We start from the raw sequence: 23,858 nt of genomic DNA on the forward strand, positions 1-23,858 counted from the left end.
CTAAACTTCGTATCCACTTTTGGAGATATTTATGGGCTAATAAAGTTGGGGACTAAACTGCTTTTTAGTACTACATGTCACCCCCAAACTGATGGACAAAGTGAAGTAGTCAATAGAACATTGTCTACTATGCTTAGGGATGTTTTGAAGAATAACAAGAAAATGTGGGAAGAACGCTTGACTCATATTGAATTTGCTTATAATCGTTCACTGCATTCTACTACTAAGATGTGCCCTTTTGAAGTTGTGTATGGTTTCCTACCTCATGCACCTATTGATTTGTTCCCTCTTCCACCTTTGGAGAAGTTTAATTTTGATGCTAAATAGCGTGCTGAATTGATCTTGAAAATTCATGAGTTAACTAAGGAAAACATTGAGCGTCTGAATGCTAAATATAAACTTGCTGGAGATAAAGGTAGAAAACATGTTGTGTTTGCACCTGGAGATCTTGTCTGGATACATTTGCCTAAGGATAGATTTCCTAATTTGCGCAAATCAAAGCTAATGCCACGTGCTAATGGTCCTTATAAATGATAATGCATATAAACTTGAGCTGCCTGCAGATTTTGTGGTTAGTCCCACTTTTAACATTGCAGATTTGAAGCCTTATTTGGGTGAGCAAGATGAGCTTCTGTCGAGGACGACTTCATTTAAAGAAGGGGAGGATGATGAGGAAATCAATACCATTGTTACACCCACATCCCCTGCTGCTATACATAGTGTACCAATTACTAGAGCTCGCGCATGCTAATTGAATTACTAGGTACTTTTGTTTCTTGGTAACGATTCTAATGTTCATGAGAATATGATGCTGCCTAGATTGGATACATTTGTTTTGCTTACAAATGAAGGGACTAGCTTGGACAAGAAAGATGAACCTTGGAGCAAGTTCAAGCATGGAGATGATGGCATGCACAAGGGGGACAAGAATGGAGTTATAAGTGATGATTTTTGGACTTTGAAGCCACCATAATGAGTGCATGATGCCTTGGATGAAATATACAAGATGCCACTTCATAAACTTCGTCCAGAGGCTATTATAGGTGCCGCGTCACCTTATTATTGGGCTAGGCCCATGTAATGTTGAAATACTTGAGTATAGGCTGTTTTTATAGTCCGTATGTGTGGGGAAACAAGAGTTAGGGTTGGTTTCGGACCCCTTCTCCAAGGTCCACGAAATTCTGCCTATTCCTCCATATATACAGCCTTAGGGCTTCATTTAAACTTTCGGTTTTGCTTAGATTAAAAGTTTGCCATAGCTGCAACTTCGCTTACTTCGTTTGTGTTCAACGACCATACCAAGACGTCATAGAACCCCACCTTGATCAATAAAGATTTCATCTTATATTCGCAATATCCAGATTGCAATCTTATATTCTTGCTTGTTCTTTGGTTGCTTGCAGGAAATAGACCTTCGTGGTCAGGTTGATCGTGCTCCAGCATGGTCAATAACCTCTCGGGGTTGGTTTAGTGATTGCTAAGGCGCGACGTCCTCGCAGGTTCATAGTTGGATCGTCAAAGTCTACTCCTCCGAAACGATAACCACCATCTCATCGAAAGACGGGACACCTTTGCTTCTATCACTTCCCTTCTCCCCTTCCCGCGCCTGGTTCCCGCCCTCCCTTCTCTCCTTCCCACCCTTCCCCTCTCGCTCTCACGGTATTTTGTTGGGCGTGCGTAGTCCCATACCGAGTGAAGTGGCGGATCCCACACTGCATCGCTCGAGCAGTCACCTCGTCACTTTTGTTAGGGAAGAGGCGAGCTCTTCTGCAGGAGCCCGTTTTGCTCTGTAGGCGATAGGTTTGGAGGAGGTGGGATCGGGCATGATGATGTGGCGGCTAGGGCATCGGTCCAGACTAGAGCATTGTACATGCCCTTATATTTGCACTAACCAAAGTAACAGATCTGCAACCTTTTTACATGGAAAATATGTACACTTAATATTAGGAATAATCATAGAAGGATATTGTTTGCACAACACAAACTTGAACTGATGTAGGGTTGAGACCCTAAGTAGCCCAATCTTCACAAATTGAAGGTGGTTTCGTGGAAGAACACGAGGGGAATCACAATTGGGAATACACAAATTAATACACATAGATGCAAATAATGATACACATAGACATATCCTTGATCCAGATCATCCAAAGAGAAAGATGGAACATATAGGGTTCTTCTCCAAGTCCTAGGACAAGGAGGGCTTGATGCTTCTATGAAGCCTTTCTTCTCCACATGTGTAGGCCTTGATAACCATCGAAGGTTCTGCTCCTAAAAGACCTTGGTCTCCATGGAGAGATAGATTCCACCCTAAGGAGGTACATGAGCTAAGCTCCAGTCTAGTTCTAATATTTTTTTGGGAGGAAAGGCCATCATGGCTAGCTTTATTAAAACTCGAATAGGGTTACATCATTCACGAATGCACAAACAATAGAGTCAGCTGGCTCATCCAACCAAACAAAAGAGGTCTTATTACAAACACTACAATTCGCTAGCACATGAGCCGCTTGGTTTGCAGAATGAAAATAATGCCTTAACATAACCTTCCCGATCATCGACGCTGTGTCTACACACTCTGCAACAATTGCTGATGCTTCATCCCACCATTGAGTTTGCCTTTCTATGATGTCACACTGTCTTGTAATTCCTTCAAAGGAGAAAATATAATGAATAGTTGGAAAAACTTATCTGGTTAGCATTAATGCAAAGACAAACATTCAACGGGTGATTTACAAACAAGTGTCATCATGATGCATATCATAAGGTGTCCAGCCCTCTCCTACTAGGGCCGACGGCCAAGGGAGAGGAGTTGGACTCCAAGTCCCATCCCACTCCTACTTGGTTTCTCCTTCCACCTTTTCCTTAGCGGTATAGGCCTTTTTGGGCTTGGTGTGCCTGGAACAATAAGCCCAGTGTGCCTCCCCTCAACCCATGTTGTCCCTTGGCACGTGGTGCAACACTTGGTCGACTTCCGGACTCCTTCGTAAGTATCCGGAACCTTTTGGAAGCTTCCTGGTACAATACCGAAAAAATGAAACTTTTTCCAGAACCCAAAATATGACTTCCCATCTATAAATCTTTACCTCTCGACCATTCCAAAACTCCTCATGATGTCTGTTATCTCATCCGCGAATCCGAACAACATTCGGTTACCAACATGCATGTCCCAATATTACTCTAGCGTCATCGAACGTTAAGTGTGCGACCCTACGGGTTCGGGAATCATGTAATCATGACCGATACACCTCTCCGGTCAATAACCAATAGTGGGACCTGGATGCCCATATTGGTTCCTACATATTATTGATACGTCTCCAACGTATCTATAATTTTTGATTGTTCCATGCTATTATATTACCCCTTCTAGATGTTTATGGGCTTTATTTTACACATTTATATCATTTTTGGGACTAACCTACTAACCGGAGGCCCAACCCATATTGCTGTTTTTTGCCTATTTCAGTATTTCGAAAAAAAGGAATATCGAACGGAATGAAACCTTCGGGAGCGTGATTTTTGGATGAATGTGATCCAGAGGACTTGGAGTGCATGTCAAGAAGCAGCCGAGGCTCCCACGAGATAAGAGGGTGCGCCCCCCTATAGGGCGCGCCCCCATGTCTCGTGGGCCCCTCGGGCGGCCACCGACGTACTTCTTCCTCTTATATAAGCCTACGTACCCCGAAAACATCCAGGGGGCAGACGAAACACAAGTTCCACCATCGTAACCTTCTGTATCCACGAGATCTCATCTTGGAGCCCTCGCCGGCACTCTGCCGGAGGGGGAATCAACCATGGAGGGCTTCTACATCAATACCATTGCCCCTCCGATGAGTTGTGAGTAGTTCACCACAGACCTACGGGTCCATAGTTATTAGCTAGATGGCTTCTTCTCTCTTTTTGGATCTCAATACAATGTTCTCCCCCTCTCTTGTGGAGATCTATTCGATGTAAACTCTTTTTGTGGTGTGTTAGTCGAGATCCGATGAATTGTGGGTTTATGATCAAGTTTATCTATGAATAATATTTGAATCTTCTCTGAATTCTTTTATGTGTGACTGAGTTATCTTTACAAGTCTCTTCGAATTATCAGTTTGGTTTGGCCTACTAGATTGATCTTTCTTGCCATGGGAGAAGTGCTTAGCTTTGGGTTCAATCTTGCGGTGTCCTTACCCAGTGACAGAAAGGGTTGCAAAGCACATATTGTATTGTTGCCATCGAGGATTACAAGATGGGGTTTATATCATATTGCTCGAGTTTATCCCTCTACATCATGTCATCTTTCTTAATGCGTTACTATGTTCTTATGAACTTAATACTCTAGATGCATGCTGGATAGCGGTCGATGTGTGGAGTAATAGTAGTACATGCAGGCAGGAGTCGGTCTACTTGTTACGGACGTGATGACTATATACATGATCATGCCTAGATAATCTCATAATTATTCGCTTTTCTATCAATTGCTCGATAGTAATTTGTTCACCCATCGTAATACTTATGCTATCTTGAGAGAAGCCACTAGTGAAACCTATGGCCCCCGGGTCTATCTCTTATCATATTTGCTTCCAATCTACTTTTATTTGCATCTTTACTTTTTGCATCTATATTATAAAATACCAAAAATATATTTATCTTATCTTACTATCTTTATTTTATCTCACTTTCGCAAGTGGCCGTGAAGGGATTGACAACCCCTTTATTGCATTGGTTGCGAGTTCTCAATTTTTTTGTGTAGGTGCATGGGACTTTTGAGGAGCCTCCTACTGGATTGATTCCTTGGTTCTCAAAAACTGAGGGAATACTTACGCTACTCTGCTGCATCACCCTCTCCTCTTCGAGAAAAACCAACACAAACTTAAGACATAGCAAGAAGGATTTATGGCGACGTTGCCGGGGAAGTCTTCGCTCAAGTCAAGACATACCAAGTACCCATCACAAACCCATCTCCCTCGCATTTACATTATTTGCCATTTGCCTCTCGTTTTCCTCCCCCCACTTCACCCTTGCCGTTTTATTCGCCCTCTCTTTCCCAATCTCCTCCTCTCTTTTCGCTTGTCTTTTCTGTTTGCTCGTGTGTTAGTTCGTTTACCTTGTCGCTATGGCTAGTCCTCCTATCTTTATTCTCACTCCTGAACAAGAAATTCTCAACTTCAAGCAAAGGGAGAGAGAAAATATAAAAGATGCTTGGCATAGAATTTGCAATGCCCTATATAAAGCTACTAGGAAGCTTGCTACTTCCGTTCTTCTCCGCATTTTTTATGTAGACATTACTCCTTGGAATAGATGTGTTCTTGATATTGCTATCGGAGGTGATTTCATGAGTAGCCATACGTTTGATGCTTATAATGCTATGTTAGATTTGTTTGGCCCACCACCTCTTTTGGTTAATGGAACGGTTTTAACTTTAGAACATGTGATGCAACGGCTTGATATTATTGAAAATAAAATTTCCACTATTGAGCTAATTGAAAATTTGGATAAAAAGATTCATAATCATGTTACCCAATTTGGATCTAGGGTTGGAGTTACTTTGAAAAATCTTAAATAAAAAGAACCTATAGTCAATGAAAAAATAGATCTTGATTCCGAAAGAATTGGTAAACTTGAGGATATCATTACCAACCTAGGTTCCGTGTTTTATTCCATGAAAAACACTCCAAAACCCCCTACCAAAACTGCCAAGTTTATTTATGTTCCTAAAAATAGGGGTGAATCTTCTAGTAAGGGAGATGCGGATCTCAAATCAATAAGTGTTCTTCCCAATTGTCTCTCTATCATTAAGGAACCTTTTGCTACCAATGAACTTCTTGAATTTTTGCCTAAAGGTTTAGCCATTGCAAAAAGGGGAGAAATCCCTAGAGATCATAAGCGCTCTACTTATGAATTTAGTGCCAAAGATGGCACTCGTTAGATCTATCTTCGCTTTTATGCCTAGCTAGGGGCGTTAAACGATAGCGCTAGTTGGGAGGCAACCCAATTTTCTTTATGTTTTTCGTTTTTGCTCCTTTTTAGTAATAATTCTTGCATCTACCTTCTGTTTATATGTGTTTTTATCTTTTAATTAGTGTTTGTGCCAAGTAGAACCTATAGGGTAACCTATGATGATGGTTGATTTGATTCTGCTGAAAAACAGAAACTTTGCGCGCACGAGTATAATTTTGTTAAATCGCAGGAACGTGATTTTGCGTTGATTGTTTTTTATGCTAATCAATAACCAAATTGTCCAGGATTTCCTATTTTGGTAGGAATTTTAGAGTTCCATAAGTTTGCGTTAGTTACAGATTTCTACAGACTGTTCTGTTTTTGACAGATTCTGTTTTTCGTGTGTTGTTTGCTTATTTCAATGCATCTATGGCCAATAAAATAGTTTATAAACCATAGAGAAGTTGGAATACAGTAGGTTTAACACCAAAATAAATAAATAATGAGGTCATTACAGTACCTTATATGGTGGTTTTGTTTTCTTTCACTAACGGAGCTTATAAGATTTCCAGTTGAGTTTTGTGTTGTGAAGTTTTCAAGTTTTGGGTAAAGCTTTTATGGACTATGGAATAAAGGGTGGCAAGAGCCTAAGCTTGGGTATGCCCAAGGCACCCCAAGATATTCAAGGATAGCCAAAAGCCTAAGCTTGGGGATGCCCTGGGAAGGCATCCCTTCTTTCGTCTTCGTTCATTGGAAACTTTACTTGGAGCTATATTTTCATTCGCCACATGATATGTGTTTTGCTTGGAGCGTCGTGTATTATATTAGTTTTTGATTTTTAGTTTACCACAATCATCCTTGCTGTACACACCTTTTGGGATAAGCCTATTTGATTAGAATTTGCTAGAATACTCTATGTGCCTCACTTATATCTTTTGAGCTTGATAGTTTTTGCTCTAATGCTTCACTTATATTTTTTAGAGCACGGTGATGACTTAATTTTGAAGAAATTACTAGTCTCTCATGCTTCACTTATATATTTTTGAGAGTCTTTTAGAACAGAATGGTATTTGCTATGGTTTTAAAGTTGGTCCTAGAATGATGAACATCCAAGTTGGCTATAATAAAAACTATCATAGAAAGTGAATTGGATGCTATGATCAATTCGATGCTTGATAATTGTTTTTAGACATGGAGGTAGTGATATTAAAGTCATGCTAGTTGGGTGATTATGTATTTAAAGAATGCTTATGTTGAAGTTTGTGATTCCCGTAGCATGCACGTATGGTGGACCGCTTTGTGATGAAGTTGGAGCACAATTTTATTGATTGTCTTCCTTATGAGTGGCGGTCGGGGACGAGCGATGGTCTTTTCCTACCAATCTATCCCCCTAGGAGCATGTGCGTAGTGCTTTGGTTTTTGATGACTTCTAGATTTTTGCAACAAGTACATGAGTTCTTTTGACTAATGTTGAGTCCATGGATTATATGCACCCTTTCACTCTTCCATCATTGCTAGCCTTTCTTGTGCCGCGCAACTTTTGCCGGTACCATACACCCACCATTTAGCTTCCTCAAAACAGCCACCATACCTACTTATTATGGCATTTCCATAGACATTCTGAGATATATTGCCATGCAACTTTCCACCATTCCGTTCATATGACACTCATTACTTTTGTCATATTTCTCTTTGCATGATCATGTAGTTGACATTGTATTTGTGGCAAGGCCACCTTCATAATTTTCATACATGTCGCTCTTGATTCATTGCATATCCCGGTACACCGCCGGAGGCATTCATATAGAGTCATATCTTGTTCTAGCTTTGAGTTGTAAATCCATAAAAGTGTGATGATCTTCATTATTAGAGCATTGTCCTAGTGAGGAAAGGATGATGAAGACTATGATTCCCCCACAAGTCGGGATGAGACTTCGGAATTTACAGCAAAAAAAAAGAAAAAGAAAAAAAGAGAAAGGACAAAAAAAAGAAAGGCCAAAAAAAAAGAAAAAAAGAGAAAAAGAAAAAGAAAAAAGTATATAAAATGAGAGAAAAAGAGAGAAGGGACAATGCTACTATCTCTTTTTCCACACTTGTGCTTCAAAATAGCACTATGATCTTCATGATAGAGAGTCTCATATGTTGTCACTTTCATATACTAGTGGGAATTTTTCATTATAGAACTTGGCTTGTATATTCCAATGATGGGCTTCCTCAAAAGTGCCCTAGGTCTTCGTGAGCAAGCAAGTTGGATGCACACCCACTTAGTTTATTTTGTTTAGCTTTCATATATTTAGAGCTCTGGTGCATCCGTTGCATGGCAATCCCTACTCAATCACATTGATATCTATTAATGGGCATCTCCATAGCCCGTTGATACGCCTAGTTGATGTGAGACTATCTTCTCCTTTTTTGTCTTCTCCACAACCACCATTCTATTCCACATATAGTGCTATGTCCATGACTCACGCTCATGTATTGCGTGAAAGTTGAAAAAGTTTGAGATTATTAAAGTATGAAACAATTGCTTGGCTTGTCATCGGGGTTGTGCATGATTAAATACTTTGTGTGATGAAGATAGAGCAATTGCCAGACGATATGATTTTGTAGGGATAACTTTCTTTGGCCATTTTATTTTGAGAACACATGATTACTTTGATTAGTATGCTTGAAGTTTCACCATTTTTCATGTTAATATGAACTTTTATTTTGTATCATTTGGATCTGAACATTCATGCCACAATAAAGAAAATTACATTGAGAACTATGCTAGGTAGCATTCCACATCAAAAATTTCTTTTTTTTTTCATTTACCTACTCGAGGACAAGCAGGAATTAAGCTTGGGGATGCTTGATACGTATCCAACATATCTATAATTTTTGATTGTTCCATGCTATTATATTACCCCTTTTGGATGTTTATGGGCTTTATTTTACACATTTATATCATTTTTGGGACTAACCTACTAACCGGAGGCCCAACCCATATTGCTATTTTTTTGCCTATTTCGGTATTTCGAAGAAAAGGAATATCAAACGGAGTCCAAACGGAATGAAACCTCCGGGAGCGTGATTTTTGGAACGAACGTGATCCAGAGGACTTGAAGTGCAAGTCAAGAAGCAGCCAAGGCTCCCACGAGATAGGAGGGTGCGCCCCCTGTCTCGTGGGCCCCTAGGGCAGCCACCGACATACTTCTTCCTCCTATATAATCCTACGTACCCCAAAAACATCCAGGGGGCAGACGAAACACAATTTCCACCACCGTAACCTTCTGTATCCGCGAGATCTCATCTTGGAGCCCTCGCCGGCACTATGCCGGAGGGGGAATCGACCACGGAGGGCTTCTACATCAACACCCTTGCCCCTCCGATGAGTTGTGAGTAGTTTACCACAGACCTACGGGTCCATAGTTATTAGCGGCTTCTTCTCTCTTTTTGGATCTCAATAGAATGTTCTCCCCCTCTCTTGTGGAGATCTATTCGATGTAAACTCTTTTTGCGGTGTTTGTCGAGATTCGATGAATTGTGGGTTTATGATCAAGTTTATCTATGAATAATATTTGAATCTTCTCTGAATTCTTTTATGTGTGACTGAGTTATCTTTGCAAGTCTCTTCGAATTATCAGTTTGGTTTGGCCTACTAGATTGATCTTTCTTGCCATGGGAGAAGTGCTTAGCTTTGGGTTCAATCTTGCGGTGTCCTTACCAAGTGACAGAAAGGGTTGCAAGGCACATATTGTATTGTTGCCATCAAGGATTACAAGATGGGGTTTATATCATATTGCTTGAGTTTATCCCTCTACATCATGTCATCTTTCTTAATGCGTTACTCTGTTCTTATGAACTTAATACTCTAGATGCATGCTGGATAGCGGTCGATGTGTGGAGTAATAGTAGTAGATGCAGGTAGGAGTCGGTCTACTTGTTACGGACGTGATGCCTATATGCATGATCATGCCTAGATAATCTCATAATTATTCGCTTTTCTATCAATTGCTCGATAGTAATTTGTTCACCCACCGTAATACTTATGCTATCTTGAGAGAAGCCACTAGTGAAACCTATGGCCCCCGAGTCTATCTCTTATCATATTTGCTTCCAATCTACTTTTATTTGCATCTTTACTTTTTGCATCTATATTATAAAATACCAAAAATATATTTATCTTATCTTAGTATCTTTATTAGATCTCACTTCCGCAAGTGGCCGTGAAGGGATTGACAACCCCTTTATTGCGTTGGTTGCGAGTTCTTTGTTTGTTTGTGTAGGTGCGTGGGACTTTTGAGGAGCCTCCTACTGGATTGATACCTTGGTTCTCAAAAACTGAGGGAAATACTTACGCTACTCTGCTGCATCACCCTCTCCTCTTCGAGGAAAACCAACGCAAGCTCAAGACGTAGCAATTAAACGAAGGTATTTTATCGGTTGAACCACGATGTCAAGGATTCGGTTAATCCTGTATGCAATTCCGTTTGTCCGATGATATGTTACTTGCCAGAGATTCGATCGTCGGTATCTCCATACCTGGTTCAATCTCATTTCCGTCAAGTCGTTTACTCATTCAATAATACAAGATCTTGTGACTAACTCATTGGCCACATTGCGTGCAAGCTCATTACGATGTTGTATTACGGAGAGGGCCTAGAGATATCTCTCCATTATATGGAGTGAAATCCCAGTCTCGGTCCGTTCCAACCCAACAAACACCTTCGGAGATACCTATAGAGCACCTTTATGATCACCCAGTTACAAAGTGACGTATGGATACACAATAAGTATTCCTCTGATGTCAGGGAGTTGCACGATCTCATGGTCTTAGGAATAGATACTTGACATGAAGAAAGCTATAGCAATAAACTAATATGATCAAATGCTATGCTTACGGTTGGGTCTTGTCCATCACATCATTGTCCTAATGATGTGATCCCATTATCAAATGACAACTCATGTCTATGGTTAGGAAACCTTAACCATCTTTGATCAACGAGCTAGTCTAGTAGAGGCTCACTAGGTACATAGTATTTGTTTATGTATTCACACATGTATTGAAGTTTCCGATCAATACAATTCTAGCATGAGTAATAAACCTTTATCATGAACAAGGAAACATGATAATAACCAATTTATTATTGCCTCTAGGGCATATTTCCAATAGTCTCCCACTTGCACTAGTGTCGGTGCAATAAACCCTGGGTCCGTTGCCCAGACTGTGCACATGCTCGAGGACAAGGATTACAACACCAAGATCGAACCAAGCAAGAAGGACCAGCTCATCAGCAGATAAAGAAGATTAAGATGAGCCAGAGAGGCAAGATATTGCTAAGGAAAGAACCTCACTTGTCGGACAAGCGAGCCCAACAAGGTTGAGTTTTGCCCCGGAAGCGTACTTCCAGATTGTCCAGGCAGGGCCTGCTAGGGCTTACGGAGTCAAGCTACTCCATCGCTGCACCTCATGAGCAACACAAGTCATAGATCAGTGCGGTGTCAAGCCACAAAGTGACTAAGTGGCCGCTTTTCGCCACATGGCAACCACTTCCTACAACAAACACCTCCATATGACAACCGTCCTGAGACGTGTCAAGCAAGCAGGCGCGAAGCTGGCAAAACAGCCCGACAAGGGCTGCCGGGCATGCTGTGATGTGACACTCAATGACACATTTAATGCACCCTGTCAGCCTGCAGAGTAAGGTATGATATCACTGGTTGCTATCTAATCAGCAAGTAAATACTGATTTGCCACTGTGGTGACCCCTTAACCTATAAAAGGAGGCCCATGGCAACCTTAGAAAGGGTTCGCGAGGTTGGCAAGCTCCGCCCCCCTCACACATCCATACGCATGTAGCCACTCTGCCTCGAGGCAACCCTGCTGGGCAGGTGTGCTGCACCCACCATCACCTTTCCCACCATCAATCCACCAAAGCAGGAGTAGGGTTTTATGCCTCGCGGCGGCCCGAACCTGGGTAAAAACTGCCTGTGTGATCTCTGCCGTGATGCGCTATGCTTCTCTGCTCGTTGTGAAACGTGTCTATCCCCCCGGCAAACCAAAAGGGGCTCGTAGCCACATAGGTGGCCAGGGTTCCCCATGACATCTTTGGTGCACCAGCTAGGGGGATCACTTGGGCAGACCTAAGAGCGTCGGTAGCGCGCCATCTTCATCACCATTTTCATCACCAACGGCGTCATCGACTATGGCGCCTAAGAAGGAGCTCGAAGCTATGAATCACCCGTCCACCTCAAGGGCTCTGCCGCCCGCGACCGCCAACATTGCGGGAAATGCGGGGACGCGTGAGGATGTGGACGCTACGAGAGACGTGGTCGGTGCAAGCGGCGTTGGCACCCACGCTGCCGTGGCCGAATCAGGAGGCACCGGGGAAGGACAACATCAGCAACATCCTAGCGGCCACGCTCCTCATGGTACGGATGGGGTGCTTATTTTTTTTGCACCCCCGCTCCCTGCCGAAGGGCACAGTCACAGTGGTGGCGCATGTTCCGGAGCGAATCTTAACCCTTCGGCCGCCCCAGCCATGGGCACGGCCGCAGGGCACACGCCACCCAGAGAACAGGTAGTCCTAGCCACTGTGCCCAACAGAGCCGCTGGCCCTCAAGCCCCTCCACCGCGTCACCATGCCATCCCTGTGGCTGGTTTGCAACAGTGAGGGCATGGCGCGATCGCCACCGGCACCATCAGGATCTGAGTGACACTGCGGTCTACATCATCATCACCTATGCCAAGCGCTGCCTCAGAGGCCATGGCGCGGGCCCAGCAACTGTTGAGATTTCCACCGGCAACCGATCAGATGGATGAGTGGCGTGCCACCATCTAAAGTCTGATTGGTTTCGCCGAGGCGGGAGGACCATAGCGAGCTTGCCAACCACAGTCTCCTAGGTGATGGAAATGGCTCGTGCGGCTGGCGCACGGAAGGGCTGCCCCCACAGTGCAGTCCCCACCTCGGCAAGGAGTACGAGAGCCATGTAACCAAGAGCCTGATGGCGTCTCGTTGCCGATGACATTTGGGGTAGAGTTAAACTACCGAACTGAGAAGATTGTGTATTATGTGGTCGACCTCCCCCTGTCGTACAATGGAATCCTTGGGCGGCCGGCCCTGGCCAAATTCATGGCGGCATCCCACTATGCCCACAACACCTTGAAGATGCTAGGGACGATAGCCATCATTTCCATTCCTTTAGATAAGAAAGACACAATGATATGCATGGATAAGATGTACCGGGATGCAGTCGCGCCGAGGCCGCCGAGGCCGCAATGCCCACCAAGGAAAGCAAAGGAAAGAAGAGAGATAGTAGGGACACCAACAAGGAATCCGGGAAGCGTACCTCTACGGAGTGCGCGGCACCCATTGATGACGTGCTGGAGAGTTCCAACAGCAAGAGGACCAAGGCTACTGCAACCATGTGAAAAATGGCCCGACAGGGCTGGTTGGTACTGATGGTACTTTTACCATCAGTGCGACCCTCGATGACAAATAGGAAAGTGAGCTCGTTGCCTTCCTGCGGGCGAATATCGATGTGTTTGCCTAGCAACCATCTGATATCCCCGGTGTTCCCAGGGAGGTAATTGAGCACGACCTTGCTGTATGCCCACATGCCCAACCCGTCAAGCAGAAGGTGCAGAAGCTGGCCTTGGAGCGGCAGCAATTCACTACTGAAGAGATCAAGAATCTTGAGGCAGCTGGTTTGGTCAGATGAGTACTACCTCCAATATGGTTAGCAAACCTAGTGCTTGTGCGCAAGGCTAAGGGAAATGGAGGCTGTGCATAGATTTCACGGATTTGAAAAAGGCATGCCTGAAGGACCCATTCCCTTGCCGCGCATTGACCAGATTGTGGAGTCCAACTTTAGGGTGTGATTTGCTCCCCTTTCTGGATGGATATTCTGGGTACCATCATATATTCATGTTCAAGGAGGATGAAGAGAAGACTTCCTTCATCACCCCATGCGGCAAGTACTGCTTTGTGCGCATGCCTTTCGGGTTGAAGAGTGCTGGGTCCACTTTTGCAAGAGCATTTCAAATTGGTTTCGAGCCATAGCTGCAGAGGAACATTGAAGCTTACATGGATGATATCATGGTCAAGACCAAGGACAAGTCGACTCTCATCCAGGATTTGGAAGAGACATTTGCCAATCTGCGCAAAATCAACTTGAAGCTAAACCCAGAGAAGTGCGTTTTTGGCGTTCCCTCCGGCAAGCTACTTGGCTTTTTTGTGTCCCACCATGAGATCGAGGCCAACCCAAATAAGATCAAGGCCATTGAGCAGATCTAGCCAGCCAAGACAATCAAGGATGTGAGGCGTCTAACAGCATGCGTTGCCGCGCTTAGCAGATTCATCTCCAAGTCTGCCAAGCGCACCTTGCCATTCTTCAAAATCTTGAAGAAGGCAAGACCTATAAAGTGGACCCCGGAAGCAGATGCAACATTACAAGATCTAAAGACCCACTTGTCTTCTTTGACCACTTTGGTCGCACCCAAACCACAAGAGCCCTTGCTGCTGTATCTGGCAGCGACTAATCAGGTGGTCAGTGCAGCATTAGTGGCACAATGGGAAGTGGAGGAAACAATAACCTTAGTAGACATCCCACCAAGGGCAGAAAGAGAGGTTAGCCCAACAAGGTCAAATGTGAATCAGGACAAAGCGAAGCACGACAACGAAGGCAACCCCAAGGATGCGAGAAGGAAGAAAGTAGTGTAGTGCCTAGTATAATTTGTCAGTTCCCTATTGCAGGGGGCTAGATCCAGGTATTCTGGTATGCAAAAAATGATTTTTGGCCTCGTCATGGCCTCAAGGAAACTACACCACTACTTCCAAGCCCATGAAATCATGGTTGTCACACGCTTTCTGTACAAAAGATGCTCCGGAACCCAGAGGCTACCAGCAGAATAGTGGAATGAGATCTAGAGTTGTCCATCTTTGACCTAAGGTTTGAAAGCATGTCAACAATTTAGAGCAGGGCATTGGCAGAGTTTATTGCAGAATGGACGCCAACCCTTGATAACGAAGTGCAGGAAACAATTATTCCCAGCAAGGGATCACCCCAAGAATGGATCATGTATTTCGATGGTGCATTCTCCCTACAAGGTTCGATTGCTGGCGTGCTTCTTGTTGCTCCCACTTGGAAGCACTTGAAGTACGTCGTACAGATGCATTTTCCCTGGGAGGAGGCAACCAATAATACAACAAAATATGAAGGGCTCCTTGCGGGGCTCAGGATTGCCACATAATTGGGAATTAAGAAGCTGATCATTTGAGGAGATTCACAGCTTGTGGTGGGACAAGTCGACAAGGATTATCAAAGTCCATTGACGGAGGCATACATTGAGGAAGTGATAAGATTGGAGGAGCGCTTTGACAGATTGAAAACAGAGCACATACCCCGTGCAAAAAACAGCATTGCTGATCATCCATCAAAGTGCACTGCGCAGAAACTACCTATGGAACCCGGGAATTTTGTTCTCCATCTTACTCAGCCCTGCGTATCTCCAACAACAATGGCCAGAAAGAGGAGGAAATTGGACTCCGGTAAGCCTCTCCCGGTAGAATCCCTTGGGGTTCCTGGCAGGGACTCTACCGGAAACAACTGCCCGTCGATTGCTGGGTCGCACCCTCCTGCCGGGCCACTGGTCCCCGCGGTCGAGGGATGCACCCCCACGAATGAGGAGGTGCCGCTAGTCCTTGTTGCCGAGCCTCTGGTTCCAACTTGGGTAAGGCGCATAGTCCATTTCCTCCAAACTGGAGAACTTCCTGAAGAGCAAGAAGAAGTTGAAAGAGTAGCCCAGAGGGCAAGTATGTATCAGTTTGTGGATGACACTCTATAAATAAGAAGGCCCAACAGTGTGAAATTGAAGTTCATTTGCCGGGAAGAAGGAAAGGAACTGCTGGCAGAAATACATGAAGGAATGTGCGGCTCCCACATTGGAACAAGGGCTTTAGTTGGGAAAGCATTCTGGCAAGGATTCTATTGGCCCACTACCCTCCAAGATGCGGTTGAGCTAGTCACCAAGTGTGAAGCCTATCAGTTCCATTCCAAGAATATCCATCTGCCCGCCCAAGCATTTCAGACAATCCCTTTGTCATGGCCGTTTTCGGTCTGGGGGCTCGATATCCTCGGCCCTTTCCCCCGACCCCCCGGGGGCTTTGAATTCTTGTTTGTTGCAATTGACAAGTTTACAAAGTGGCCGGAAGTAGCTGCCGTGAGAAAGCTGACTGCTCAGTCAGCTATCAAGTTCTTGAAAGATTAGGTGTGCCGCTTCGGGGTCCCAGCCCGTATCATCACTGACAACGGCACCCAATTCACGAGCTGCGCCTTCATGCAATATGTTCATGTCCTCAGAAGCAAGATCTCATTTGCCTTTGTTGCACATCCCAGAAGCAATGGACAAGTTGAGAGGGCGAACGCTGAAGTGTCGCGGGGCCTCAAGACAAGAAATTTTGATAAGCTACTGAAGTGTGGAAGGCGGTAGATTGATGAGCTGCCGGTGGTTCTTTGGTCCCTCAGAACCACACCAAATCAAGATACCGGGCAGACTCCCTTCTCCCTAGTCTATGGGGCAGAAGCAGTTATTCCCACAGAACTCATTTACGGGTCACCTCAAGTACTTGCCTATGATGAAGTAGCGCAGGAACAACACCGGCGTCACGATGTTGGGCTTCTTGAGGAGAACTGTCTCCAGGCTGCTACATGTGCTGCATGCTACCAGCAAGCCCTGCACCGCTATCACAGCCGCAGGGTTCATGCCCGGTGTTTTGAGGAAGGCGACCTTGTCCTTAGGCGCGTTCAGTTTGCCAAGGGTACAAACAAATTGTCTCCAAAGTGGGAAGGCCCTTACTAGGTAGTACGAGTCACCAGATCTGGCGCATTCCATCTGGAGACCAGAGATGGCATTCAATTGCAAAACTCATGGAATATTGAGGATCTCTGCAAGTTCTACCCATAAGGCGTGGCTGTCGGCCCTGCATGGCAACAACACTTTTGTACAGGCCTTGCCTTAGTTGCATGTAACCCCTTGTACAAACCCAGGCGCAGACCCTGAGCAACAAAGAAATAAATGAAGCGCTGGCCCCCCCCGACAAGTTGCATGCTTGCATAACAATATCATGAGCATCACATGTTCATGTAGATAAGATCACATCTGGCATCATTTTCGTCTGCATAAACTGCAGGTTCCTACCGTGGACTAAGTCCCCAAGAGGAGAAGAGAAGACAAGCCAGCACCACGGTCTCCGGCAAGCCAAAGAGATAAGTTCTTCCTCTTATCCATATGTATTCCATAAGTGAAAACTTGTGCATAAGAAAACCCTGCTATCCTTTGAAGCTTAGGTGCTCCCACCCTTTGACTCGAACGCTGCTTCGTTCAGGGTGGTCGCAGTGGCCTTTGATAGATAAGGCCCGACAGGGGGCTGGTCCCTCGATCCCGTTTGTGCCCGGTAGGCATACTCCCGGGCAACAAAACAGAGGGTACTGGCAGGATAGCCTGCCGGGGGAACTCGTTTATTTAAGATTATAGAAGCATCCCGCCTCTGCAGGGACATATACATGCACGAGTACTCGGCAAGGTTCATATTTTTGTTAACATGTAGACCAAACAAATACATGCCTTACAGGACACAAACATGGATTCGAGAGATTACATTATTTGAACTAAAATTTGGCAAGTGCCTACAGATTTAAGGTTGAAAAAAGACAAGTGCCCCGTAATCTCATCTTTTCATTTTCCCTCCGCCATGTACTGCGGTGGGAAGAGGAGAGGACTAAAGGAGCGCTCAAGTAGGAGTCTACCGCGGTCCCATCATGGCTTGCTGAGCACAACCTGACAAGATCGGGAGTGGCGAGGCTGCGAAGGAGGGGCACATAGAGCAGCTCGACGGTGCCCCGACTGCCACCTCTAAGACCGGTAGGAAGCCCCAGTTGGAGCACAGAAGGGACCAGCTGCCAATGCTCAGCTGGAAGACTGCTGGAGGGGGATGAAGGCACCAAGGGAAAATCCCTCCCCAGCTATCACCCAAAGAGACTGGTGACGATGGTGCCGGAGAGGGAGGGGGAAAGTGGGAAGATGAGGCAATAGGTCGAAAATATGATACGAATGCGTTAGTCCCATCGTACTCCGACGTAACGTCCCGTCACACGCCTCCCCCGCCGTCCCTCGTTTTCTCTCCTTCACCATCACTCCGAGAAGACGCCGGTCTCCCAAGCCGTCACTACCCCGGAGAGGTGACCAGTGGCCGGAGCAACCAGGATGCCCGAGATGCGCTACTCCGCACCTTGGCGGGTAGGAAGGCGCCCTCCTCATTGGCATCAACCCCAGTTCAAAGGAAAGGGGCATTACTGGGATTCCTAATGATCCCAAGCCCCACACCTCGTAACTTGAACCAGACTCAGTGCCCAAGCGTCAGCATGATTACTTGGCGTCATCAGCTCCAAGCTAGGACCCGGGGCCTGGCCCCGGGCTCTCCCTTCTAGCATACCCAAGATGAAGCAAAAGATGGAGGAAGAGAGGGATGTGGATGAATGCCTCCGTGCCTCCCCCGCTCATCCTTTTATAGCGGGCTGGGGATGGGGGTTGATTCTCTGACGGGTAACCGCCGCACTCTACCGTCAATCCCAGAAGACCGGGCCCCTGCCTTGATGCTCTTCCACACCACACGCCTCTATTACCTACCCCACTCAATGCATGCAACATACGTGGCTAAGATAAGGGCATGGTGGGAAGAGTGAATTGGCAGTTACCCGCCCGTGCGTTAAAGTCATTCACGAGCCATTACAAGAATGTCCCCACCAAGATTGGCAGTACACGACACGCTGGAGAACCAGAAACTAACCCAAATTCAAGAAAATGAAGAAGCAAAGAAGATCTCAAAGGGCAGGACTGCTCTTGCGCTCCCGCCTATGCACTGGTTAGGGCCTGCCCCGACGATGCTCAGCAGTGCATTCATGCCAGGCCCGAGGGCTCCTGTCGGTGCAACAAACCCTGGGTCCGTTGGCCAGACTGTGCACAGGACGAGGACAAGGATTACAACACCAAGATCGAACCAAGCAAGAAGAACCAACTCATCAAAGAGTCCAGATGCAAATAAAGAAGATCAAGATGAGCCACAGAGGCAAGATGTTGCTAATAAAAAACCTCCCTTGTCGGGCAGGCAAGCCCGTCAATGTTGAGTTTGCCCCGAAAGACTACTACCAGATCGTCCCACCAGGCCCTGCCAGGGATTGCGGAGTCAAGCCACTCCACCGCTCCACCTCATGGGCAACACAAGTCATAGATCAGTGTGGTGTCAAGCCGCAAAGTGACTAAGTGGCCGCTTTTCGCCCCATGGAAGCAACTTCCAATAGCAAACACCTCCATATGACACCCGTCCTGAGACGTATCAAGCAAGCAGGCAGCAAGCTGGTTGTCGGTGTTCTGGATACGGGGGTACCCAGACTTGCCTGCCTGCGGCCCACTGCGTGGCTCCACCGTCGGCTTGGTATGGCCCAGCTTCAACATGAACAACTCAAGACCCTCACGAGGGGCAAGCCTCGTGAGGGGACGATGCCAAGACCTCCAAGGGGTCGGCCTCCCCAGGCTGGCTCCCGAGGAGCAGAGATTTCTATGCAAGGTGCACCTCACAAGTCTCAGCTGACATGAGCCATGACGACTAAGGCCAGGCGAGCACCAGTAGGTGAAGTGTACCAGTTTCCACTTCGGTGCAAAGGAGGAAACCAGCGGGCGTGGAGTCCCGAGGAATCAACCAAAGGTTTTCGTTTTGGTGCAACAAGACCAAGACCATCAGGACGGCAGGACGGAGGTCATCGCCCAGCCCACTGCAGCGTCACGACCAGAGGCTTTTGCAGGCGAAGACCACTTTAGTTAGGATAGGATGTACTTGTTGTCTCCCTTCAAATTTGGCCATTGTGGGATCCCTTCCCGCCTACATTTGGGAAGAGGACCAATGCCACTATAAATAGTACCTAGCCACCACCATGGGAGGCATGTCGGGGGACGGGAAAACAAGCCAGAGGATCGAATCCATTCCACCCTCACCATCTCACCAGCTCACTTGAGCTCAAGAATACCTCATCTCTTGAGGCTGTTCAACCACTGTACTAGTTCATCCTCAGCCCCTCGAGGCAATCCACCACAAGGCTAGAGTAGGGTATTACACCACAAGGTTGCCCCAACCAGGATAAACTACCGTGTCCCTCTTTTCCCTTCGAGCTCGTCATGATAGGCTGTGAGGATCGTGAGTTGGCAGGCTGGGTAGGTTGAAATCTCCGCACGCAGCCTAGAGTTTGAACCTCTCAAGGGTTTGAGGAACCCGAAATCTGACATTTGGCGCGCCAGGTAGGGGTGCCCGAATCTTCTCTTCCGTCAATCAATCCACAGTTACTCCGACACTTCCATGGCTGACTCACGTCGGGCTCGCGCTGAGCGCCTGGCCACGGTTGCTTCCCACGTTGGTCAGACAACATCGGTGGGCGAAGCCTGTCCTCGTCGTCCTCCATCACCAGTGGCTAACGCTGCCATGCGACCTACTGGCCACGAGCAGCAAGCTTCAGTGCTGCACCCCTTCATGTGCCGCGAAGAGCACACCGCCACTATGTTGCTGACCCCAACCACTTTTCCCTCGTACGCGCGTCGCGGCCCGGCGAACGCTCATGCTGCACTGCTAATGGCGCGGGAGCTCCTAAGCTACCGCCCCGTCGACGACTTGTGCGAGGAATGGCTCTGACGCATTGCCTAGCTCGTCAGCGCCGCCGGAGACTCCGTTGTGCCGGCCCGCTCACTGCCTCAGCAGCCACCTGCTGCGGGCCACGTGGCTCATGGGGCGCCTCCACCACCTCCGGTCCAGGGCGCCATCGTCGAGCCGAGGCGGCCAGCGCCACGGTGTGACCCGCAGCATCAGGCACCTGCGTGTGAAGAAGCAAGTTGTCAAGTGGTGCAATGGCCCCAAGAAGATGCACATGCACTCCCAGCACCTCCACCTCAAGACCGTGCGCCGCCTGTGGTGGTGGCGTGCGAGCACGAACACCAGGCTCCACCACACTGACGGGCTCCCATGACCATAGCAGGGTGCCAAGCGTTCACCCCGGAGCTGCGCAACGTTGTCTGGCCGGGCAAGTTCAAGCCTAACCTGCCCCCACGCTATGACGACACCGCCAACCCAGCCGAGTTACTACAGCTCTACGAACTGAGCATCGAGGCAGCCAGCAACGATGAGAAGATCATGGTGAACTGGTTCCCCATGGCCCTCAAGGATGGCACATGCTCCTGGCTTCTAAACCTCCCTGTGGGTTCTGTCTCATCCTGGGACGAGATGTGCGACCGCTTCATTGCCAACTTCCAGGGCTCTCGCGCCGGCCTGCCGGCCACGGATGACCTATGACGCATCAAGCAGCAGCCAGGATAGACCTTGTAGAAGTACATCCAGCGCTTCAACAACGTGCGCCTCAAGATCCCTAAGGTGTCGGACGAGGCCATCATCTCAGTGTTCACTGATGGCGTCCGCGACGTCTAGATGAAGGAGGAGCTCGCCATACATGAAGACCTCTACACAGCCCTGGAGATGTTAAATATGGAGAACAAGTGCGCGAGAGCTGAGGAGGGACGCCTCTCCCTCCTCAAGCCCCCCGACGTAGACCTAGAAGACAAGAAGGCCAAGGCCAAGGATGTGAAGCTCAAGGGACCGACTGTACTCACGGCCGAACCAGAGATGATGCACGGCTACGATCATCCTGAGTCATCCATGGGCAGCCGTCCGTACTGTGTCTTCCACAACATGCACAACTATAAAACCAACGACTGCCAGGAGCTCAGGGCCCTCCGTGACGGGCGCCTCGGTTGTCGCCCCGAGTGCAACGATCGAGGCTATGACCGTGGAGGTTGTTGAGGTGCAGGACGCCGGGACGGACGCGACCATCACCAAGAGTGGCGCGACCAGCCTCGGGAGGACCGCTGGCAGGGCCAGCCTCACGGGAGCGCCTGGAGGGACCAGCCTTGCGAGGATCAGCCTCAGGGCAACGCTAGTCTTCCTCCGCTGCCTCCACCGCCAAGAAGGAACGAAGACCACCACCAGGACGAGGGGGCTGGGGGCTTCCAAGAGCCTTGTGCCATCTCTTGCATCTTGGGCGGCTCCCAGGCCCCAGCATCTCATCGGGCCTCCAAGCAGTTTGCACGTGAGGTGAACGCAGTCCTCCCCAAGATAGAGGTGGCACGCCCGCTCAGGTGGTCCAAGTACACCATCACCTTCAACTCCTCCGACCAGCTCAAGTGCGTGGCCACGACTGGCGCGCTCCCGATGCTCTGCTCACCCATCATTAGCAATGTACTCATCACCAAGACACTCATCGATGGTGAGGAAACGCTCAGTGTCTTTCTGTCTAAACATTCAACAACCTCCAAGTGCCATACCACCAACTCTAGCCTACCAAGCCCTTCTCAGGAGTGATCGACGGCTCCACGCATCCAATCGGGCAAGTCCGCCTCCCTGTCACATTCGGCAAGCGCAACAACTACCACACCGAGCTCATAGACTTCAACGTCGCCGACATTTGCCTGCCATACAATGCCATCCTTGGGTACGCAGCCCTGGCCAAGTACATGGCGGCAACGCACCACGGCTACAACGTCCTCAAGATGCCAGGGAGCAGCAGCATCATCACAGTCGCCTACAAGGAAAAGGACGCGGTGTGCTCTCTCGAGCGCGCCTACCAAGATGCAGCGGTCGGGAACCCTGAAAACGAGGGCGATGGCCTCCCTTCGGAGGTCGTCTCCATGACAAAGAAGCAGGTGCTGTGCCAGGGATCTCAGGAGGAGGGATCGCCTGATGGTGCCTTATTGAGCCTCGCGTCCATGGATGGGGCACCTTCACCTATCCCAGAGGAAGGCGCGCCCAGCGCCCCTCTCAGGTTGGGCTTGGGGGCTCTCCTCTAGAGGGCCTTTGGCGTAGCCAACATCATGAGGGAGGCGCTCGGGCATCATGTGGAGGCGTGCTTTAGCGCACGCTTCCGAGGAGAGAGCACAAGGCGTGAGACACCAGGCACTCAAGAGTTCATCAGCAAGGCAGTCAAGGAGATTCATGATGCAAGGGCTTTGCAGGGTGATTGCCGCCCACCACCAGGCGCGGCTCCTTGCCTTGGTGAGGGCGAGGAGTTCCGCGTCTGCATCGACATCCCAGGGATCAATAGGGCCGCGTCTCAGGAGCTCTTTTGGCCATCCCGTGTCGGCCGATGTGAGGGTCCCCCTCACAGCTACGTTCGCATGCCCTTCGGCCTACTGAGCGTGGTTGTCACATCTCAGCACCGCATGCGGGACGTCCTGGCAGCTCAGGAGGCTAGGCATCAGGCAATCCTGGCGGAGATGGAGATGGATCTGCACGAGCCCACCAGGCCCCTAGATCCTCCAGAGCCTCAGGGCCAGGGTGGCTCATGAGGAGCGGCTTTAGCAACGCGCTCCTCCTACTACCCCAACATTTCTTCAGCAATGGTGTCAGGTGACATCTTTTAGTTCGTTCAGTTTGGGGGCCCCCCTCAGGCTGCACTACCCCCAAGTCGCGTGGGTTTGTCCCTTCAGCATGTATCCTTCTTGCATTTTTCGGAGCTGCCTAACCATTTCTCATGGGCTGACTTATGATCATCACCTGCTTGCTTTGAATCCTATCCGCCTCACGGTCTCCCTACATTGCTGACTTGTCCTTTGCTCATCCTGCGAAGGGGGCTCCTCATGCTGGCATGGTGCTTGTACTCAGGTCTGTCCCAGCAACACTAATAAACCCGAGGACCGAGCTCTTGCTCGTGACCTGCCTCGTGTACGCCACCTCACCAGGTCCTTGGTGCCTTCATCTTCCCGCAAAAGGATCAAGGGTAAGCACACAACACCGTAGGGGGTCGTATTCTCTTCCGCAGGCTAACACACAGGTACACCTGAGGCCTAGCTACGGGCGGGCCCTGGCGGT

Source organism: Triticum aestivum, chromosome 3B, assembly GCF_018294505.1.
Source record: "Triticum aestivum cultivar Chinese Spring chromosome 3B, IWGSC CS RefSeq v2.1, whole genome shotgun sequence".
Taxonomy (NCBI): domain Eukaryota; kingdom Viridiplantae; phylum Streptophyta; class Magnoliopsida; order Poales; family Poaceae; genus Triticum; species Triticum aestivum.